Genomic DNA, 8,029 nt, shown 5'->3' with positions numbered 1-8,029 from the left:
ACTGCCATCGTGTCCATGAAGGGGAGGACTTGGTCAGTAACAATGTTTAGGTCGGTGGTACGTGTCAGAGTGACATCCACATGAATGGCAGGACCACTCTCAATACAAATGAGTAAACTAAACATGAGATTGTAGTCCATCACAGGAGTGAGCTTAGAGCGGTGACTACTTTACAACACACACGGGGATCATGGGGAACACAAGTAGTCACCCTCCAGAAGGAAGGACAGTGTCAGCACCAATTCAGAGATGATTGGAGGATCTACAGCCGAGTGATACACAAATAAGATACATTGTTGTTCAGAGTTCAGGGACTTGAATGTATTTTTAAGTAGGGATGCACCGATGCCAAATATTTGGGCGAGTACTCGTACTTGTCCAAATGCTCACGACACCGGCACTTCCGGTATCAGGAAGCCGAGCAGCGAGTCATTACACGGCGCCCAGCTTCCTGATTGGCCAGGAAGCCCACTCCATGCTACCTCATCACCAGGGAGCACGGAGCTACCTTCCCAGCCAATCAGGAAGCCGGGCGCCGTGTAATGACTCGCACCCCTGGCTTCCTGATGGGACAAGAAGCCGGCTGCATGCCCCCTGGTGACGAAATAAAATGGAGCCAACTTCCCGGCCAATCAGGAAGCTGGGCGCCGTGTATGGACTCGCTGCCCAATCGGGAAGACCGGCGGCAAGTCATTTCTGATGGGCCAGAAAGACAGTTCCATGCTTCCTCGTCACCTGGTGACAAGGTAGCATGGAGTTGGCTTCCCGGGCTTCGAGTCATTACACAGCACCCCGGCTTCCTGATTGGTCGGGAAGCTGGCCAATCAGGAAGCCAGGCGGCGAGCCAGAAAGCTTGCTCCGCGGCTAATTAGGAAGCCGGGCTGCAAGTCATTAAAAGAGAACTATGAGGCGAGTGAAAATCACTGATCCTCATTAGTTCTAGCCGACATGTGACAATGAGACTGTCACAGGTCGGCTCAGTAGATCGGGAGGTGAGCGAACACATACCGGCGCTTACTCACTTCTCGATGTATCCCTGCAGAGAGCCGTGACTGTCACTCACGGCTCCCCCCAGGGATCCTCTCTCTCCGATCCTCCAGGGCTGACTGGCGGAACGGACGGGGGAGGGGGCGGGCACAGCTGGTTCTGTCTCTAGATAGGCAGAGCCAGCTGTCACTCACACAGCTGGGTGGATCTCGACGGTAATGTCAGGATCTGTCCCGGCTGCGGCGGTCTCGGTACATAGCGAGCTGTAGCTCGCTATATTCTGAGCTTTGGGTGACGGGAGGACGCTAGTTTTTCTCCTCCTTTGACCCTTAGGAGAACTATGGGGAAAAACACTGACCCCATAAGTTGTCTTTTAAATGCCGCCAGGCGTCCTTAATGGGGCTTCCGGTATAGGCGGGTACCGAAAAAAAAAAAAATATTGGTACTCGTAACTGAAATAAAGTTTTTATAAAAAACAAAAAAAAAACATTGTATTCTCATCATCATAAAACATAACAAAATAGTGTTGGATCCAGCCTCAGACACGTTATAGAATAATATGTATTCAAGTTGATTTTAAGTTTCTTCGCTATGACAGGTCCGCTTGCTGCCGTCCATGGCGCCTGGAAAAAACAAAGGAAGGGGGGCCGGCCATGGCGGCATCAAGCCTGATTATAAACTTCAGTATGTTATATAGGTAGAAGAACACCCGGAAGCGACGAAGTAGCTCGGTATAATAAAATCTCAATGTTTCCACAAAGCGTAGACAGTAGTACGTCGCACAAACGCTTCCATACGCACAACAACAACAAACATTTGCAGCTGCTCGGAAATCTTTACAATCAATTCATCGATTCAAATAAAAAAATCTTTAACAAAAAAAAAAGTGCAAAAAAACGTTTACAGGGTAATAAAAACGCTGAACAGTGAGAGAGACGGATATATAGCGCCCGGAGAGCGGCGGCGTACAATCACACGTACAACTGCATAAAAGATCAAACTACGCTCCATAATCATCATTCATTTCCACGCCGCCAAGCCGGTCCACTTACTTTTGAACCTCTTGGGGACCTCAGCGCGCCATATTTTTGCACAAAGGCTGCAATGTTACAGGCACCTACCCCGCCCCGATCTCCTCTCTGAAAGTCCATTCTGTGCGAATAGAGGCAAAAAAACGAACATCATTAGTATGTTTTCTTTCCGGGTCGAATGTAATATCAGGAAAATACCACATTATGGCCTCTAGATGGGGCCGAGAAGACAGAAGGATTTCCTATGCTCATCAGCTCCATTACGATGCTCATCAGCTCCATCTAGTGGCCATAATGTGATATTACATTATGATGCTCATCAGCTCCATCTAGTGGCCATAATGTGGTATTACATTATGATGCTCATCAGCTCCATCTAGTGGCCATAATGAGATATTACATTATGATGCTCATCAGCTCCATCTAGTGGCCATAATGTGATATTACATTATGATGCTCATCAGCTCTTTCTAGTGGCCATAATGTGGTATTACATTATGGTGCTCATCAGCTCCATCTAGTGGCCATACTGTGATATTACATTATGATGCTCATCAGCTCCATCTAGTGGCCATAATGTGATATTACATTATGATGCTTATCAGCTCCATCTAGTGGCCATAATGTGGTATTACATTATGATGCTCATCAGCTCCATCTAGTGGCCATACTGTGATATTACATTATGATGCTCATCAGCTCCATCTAGTGGCCATAATGTGATATTACATTATGATGCTCATCAGCTCCATCTAGTGGCCATAATGTGATATTACATTATGATGCTCATCAGCTCCATCTAGTGGCCATAATGTGGTATTACATCGTGATGCTCATCGGCTCCATCTAGTGGCCATAATGTGATATTACATTATGATGCTCATCGGCTCCATCTAGTAGCCATAATGTGGTATTACATTATGATGTGATAATCTAATAATGTGATATTAATGATATTACATTCAACCAGGAAAGAAAATATACTAATAATGTTCACTTTTGCACAGAAGGAACGTTCACGGAACAAATATCTCTGCGTATTGTTTATCAATACACCCCCTTGTGTTCCATCGTTCATAATTCTCTAGGTGTAAGGCCGCCTTTAGAGACAGAAGAATCCGGCATGTGATTGGACCCGCCCAAGATCAGAGCGGACCCTTATTAATGGAGGACGAGTTTATGAGCTCGATGGATCCATAATCAGAACGTCGTTCAGGATAACGGCACCTTCACTACTTGTGTTATTAAACGTCCATGTTAGAGCGGAGGGAGCCATTGTATACCACGGGCCAAAATGACACTGAATGGGCAGATCAGTGGGAGTCAATCCCAGCGATTGCATTAGCCCCGCCCACAAAGCAGAATCAGAAGAGTGAGAGATGCACTCACAGTCATTCCATATAAATATTTTTAAAAATAAGCTAATAAAGCAAACGTTTTAAAGTGAACCCGAGGAAGAAAACAATCCAATAAAGAAGCACTTTTAGCGGACAGAGCTGTGGCCCCCACTCCTCAACGGGAAGGGCTAAGATGGCCGGTAGGGCGCCCTTGAGCCCCCCACTCCTCATGGGGAAGGGCTAAGATGGCCGGTAGGGAGCCCTTGAGCTTTAGCCCCCCACTCCTCAACGGGAAGGGCTAAGATGGCCGGTAGGGCGCCCTTGAGCTGTAGCCCCCCCCCCATTCCTCCAGGACACTGGCTAAGATGGCCAGTAGGCCGCCTTTGAGCTGTAGCCCCCACTCCTCAAAAGGCAATGGCTAAGATGGCTGGTAGGCCACCATTGGGCTGTGCCCTGCATTCTGAGACGGCAGCAGGACTGCTATTCAGCACTATATGGTAGCAGAGGGACCAGATGGTTCAAGAATACATGCCAACAACCCCGGATCAGCCAGTACAGCCCAGCTCCTGACACTCTGCCCTCTTATGTTGGGTTCGGAGATCACAGCAACCATAGTAACTAGAAAAGGCATTCGCTGCTGGGATTGGGTTACAAGTGGACAGTCCCCGAATATTAAGTGGTGGGACCAACCAGTAAAATTGTGTGTGGTAATCAGTCCCTGCATAGAACTGGGGCCTGGGCAGGACCAACCCATAAAAAGCAGGCATCATCTGGGAACAGCTACCCCCAAAGTGGGCGGGTGAAAAGCTGATTGTGGGCGGAGTTGGCCTAGGAGTCAGGACCAAAGCATCAGTAAGCATGCTCATTCCATCGTCTCTCTCTCCGCTAGAACTGCCGTATTGCACTTTCTCCGGGTTCACTTTATGTTTTCTACTATTATCAATAAGCTCGAGTTCTCACAATTGCGAGTTTGCCCTGGAAGTTGTAAAGGTGGCCACACACACACACACACATCGATGTGATGATACCAATTGATCATTGAGCATTCAATGATTGAATTGAAATCACAAACCAAAGATCCTCCATTGCGTACAGCGAGCTCTCAATAGGCTTAGAGCCGGGGTAAGCAACTCCGGCCCTCCAGCTGTAGTGTGACTACAAGTCCCATGAGGCATTGCAAGACTGATAGTCACAGGCATGACTTGCAGAGATAGAAGCATGACGGGATTTGTAGTTTCACCACAGCTGGAGGGCCTGAGGTTTGCCTACCCCTGGTTAACAATCGGCTGTGGTGGAATTTTAACCATCTCCCCATCTAATAAATATCCACGCGTGACGAAGGATCGATCATAACGCACATCAATCGAGCAATGTTGTAAAACCGATGATGAATCGCTTGTTTGAGATCGCTCGTGCCTGAATTGATCACAGACCGCTGTGTGTATGGCCACCTTAAGATTGTACCAAGCAATAATAATTCTACCATAAAACAAGAAATCCTTTCATAAAGAGGACCTGTAACCTGTTTTTCAGAGTCAGAGCGTCCAGACAAAAGTTGTTTCTGAAAATAAACTCACGGCGCACCTAGAAAACGACAAACCGTACGCATGTCACAACACAGAACGTTGCCTGGTGAAGGTCCGATGAACCCAACAGAACGGGCGATTTCCATGTACAAGATGAAGGTGAGAATAAGAGATCAGGGGTGAGCAACACCGGCCCTCCAGCTGTGCTTTAACTACAAATCCCAACATGCTTCTCCCTCTGGGAGTCATGCCTGTAACCGTCAGCCTTGCAATGCCTCATGGGACTTGTAGTCCCACATAAGCTGGATGGCCGGATTTGCCCACCCCTGGTCTAAACCAAAAGGAGCGCTTGCAGTGCAGGGGTAGCCCCGCACAGAGCCCACCTTCCAACATCTCAGCTTGAGACAAGGGAGCACGGGGCGATGGTATCAGGACAGTTCTGTTGACTGCGTTCAAGTGCCAGTCTGGGCAAAACAAAATTAAAAATGAACATTTCCCCAACTTCTCCTTTACACATGCTGCAAGTACCATCACATACCAAATCTCTAGTTAACTCCTAACTTCCTGTAGTGAGCGGACGATGCTGGTTCTCCTGCACTGAAATCCCATCAGGTGTTGTCAGCCCTGCCAGAGACCTTCTCTGTTGGACAACAGAACACCCACTCCCTCCTTTACTCCATATTTCCTCTATGTACAGGGAAGGAGCTCTGTAGTCCAGCAAGGAAGAAGCATTTAACAGGGGCTGCTGTCAAAGTAAACGGCCTCATAGTGCCAGCTTTACGGCAGCCGCTCATTGCGCTTAGCTGGTCCTGATCACCAAGAAGAGTTAGAAGGCCGCAGCTCCCCCATGTGATCGGAATGCACCCTTACCTCAAGTCAACCTGTTCACTTAACTGCTGCTCCATTGTTCCTGTGGTGCCAGTCACATGACCAGTTTATCCACCACTGGTCACATGATCGCAAGCCAAGGTTCTAAGGGCAGCTGATGTTTAGCAGAAGGGGCCGATGTTTGCCCTGGATGAAGGTGTGGCAGAAAGGTTGGGGGGAAAGGGAGGCCCATTGCATTATTTCATGCTCATCTGCCATCTAAATTCACAACCTTACTAAACCCAGAGAGGACATCGGGTGCCAACGAGTAGACATCAGGCACTTAAACATTAGGAGCTCTCCTCAATGGATTTGACATCATTGCTGGTAAGAGACGCACCCAATACCCATAGACAGGGTATTGAGGGGGATACTCGGCATTCATTTTCAAAGGCTTTCTGTGAGAAAAAACAAAAATGAACATCAAGTCTGAACAGAAACAAAGTCAAATCTCCACGACGTACACAAAACATCTTTGGCATTGAAGGTTAAAAACAAAAGTGCCTCGTCTATAAAACGCGATGTTCGGTGAAGTCAGCCGCTGGTTTGTGAGCGACCCGCCTATAGAATACCATCCATCCGAGCTGCTTAAAGGAGAACTATGCAATGAATGCTTTTCACTCGCCTCATAGTTCTAGCCGACCTGTGACAATGAGACTGTCACAGGTCAGCTCAGTAGATCGGGAGGTGAGCGAACACATACCGGGCTCGCTCACCTCTCAATCCTGTCACGGCTCTCTAGCGTGACAGGGGAGGGGCTGGATTCACCCCGCTCCGATCCGCCAGCGCTGACTGGCGGAACGGACGGGGGAGGGTACAGCTGGCTCTGCCTCTTGATAGGCAGAGCCAGCTGTCAGTCACGCAGCTGGGTGGATCCAGACAGAATTGTCGGGATCCGTTCCAGCGTCTCAGTATACCGCGAGCTGTAGCTCTCTATATACTTAGCCTATGGTGACGGGAGGACGCTAGTTTGTGTCCTCCCGTTACCCTAAGGAGAACTATGGGGAAAAGCCTTAACCCCATAGTTCTCCTTTAACATTCACTTTCAGAGCCCCGAAGGTCGTCGCACTCACCCACACAAAGCGGAATACACATTAGAAATGGCGGCGGCGGGCGGGCGCTCTTTCTGCAGAAGGATAGACTTGGAAAGCGCCGTCAGTAATCAGATTGCAGTACCAGACCATACACAGTATACACACGAGATCAGAATTACAGGAATGTACAAAACCAAAACGAGTTTACATTTGGCACTTCTGTGCAGCACACGTACACGCATGTGCAGGTTTATAAATACACGTACAAAAACCAGGAAAAAAAAAATAAATAAATCACATACACGATGTCACGCAGACGCACTCAGACAATGAAGTTAGAAGGCACTGTTATAAAAACGGCTGAAGACCGAGGTAATGGCCGGTCATGGCTTTCGGGAACAAACTTGTAAGCTACAAAAATCGACGCTGCATTAAATCCAACGCACATTTTTTTTTCCCATCAGAACCGCCAGAGCAGTTCACACAAGGTAAACGCAGCATCAGACATGCCTGCATGCATTCACATCACGCCAAGCATTCGAAGAGGTGGTTCCCGGCTGTCAGGTGACAGGGGAGACCACCGGAATTCATAGATCACTCGCAGGGGTGTTCTTAAAAAGTAAATATGTCTCTTAAAAGATCTCGGGGGGGGGGGGATTGGAAGCTACAGAAGGCAACCTGCAGCCCCTCAGTTGTGGATAGGTTACTAGGCCGATGGAAGTTCTCTGATGGCGGGTAGGCTGCAGGTTTTTCCATCTTTAGCCCTCTGATGTTATGTTGGAATCTCTGACACTATCAGGTGACATCCGGATGAGAAGGTCAGGTATTAGAGGTGGGGATCATCCAAAGAGCAGAACCGAAAATTTACAGCAGGGGTCCAATGCCAAGTACAACTTTCTATTGATTGCTTTGGATTCAGAGAGGAAGTGCTAGAATCTTAGAGACTGTTAGATTGAGAAGGGAGGAGTTAGGTTTGGAGAGGAGGGGTTAGAATCTAAGAGAGATTCTGACCCCTCCCCTCCAAACCTAACAGGATCTGTTAGGTGGAGAGGAAAAATTATAGAATCCCTGTTCGGTCAAGAGGGGAAGAATCTGTGTTCAGTCAGAAGAGGAGGGATTAGAGTCCGTTGGGTTTGAGAGGGGAGGGATTAGAGTCCGTTGGGTTTGAGAGGGGAGGGATTAGAGTCCGTTGGGTTTGAGAGGGGAGGGATTAGAGTCCGTTGGGTTTGAGAGGGAAGGGAATACTT

This window comes from Nanorana parkeri, unplaced genomic scaffold, assembly GCF_000935625.1.
Source record: "Nanorana parkeri isolate BGI_ZX_2015 unplaced genomic scaffold, ASM93562v1 scaffold159, whole genome shotgun sequence".
NCBI classification, from domain to species: Eukaryota; Metazoa; Chordata; class Amphibia; order Anura; family Dicroglossidae; genus Nanorana; species Nanorana parkeri.
This window is presented reverse-complemented; position numbering follows the sequence as displayed.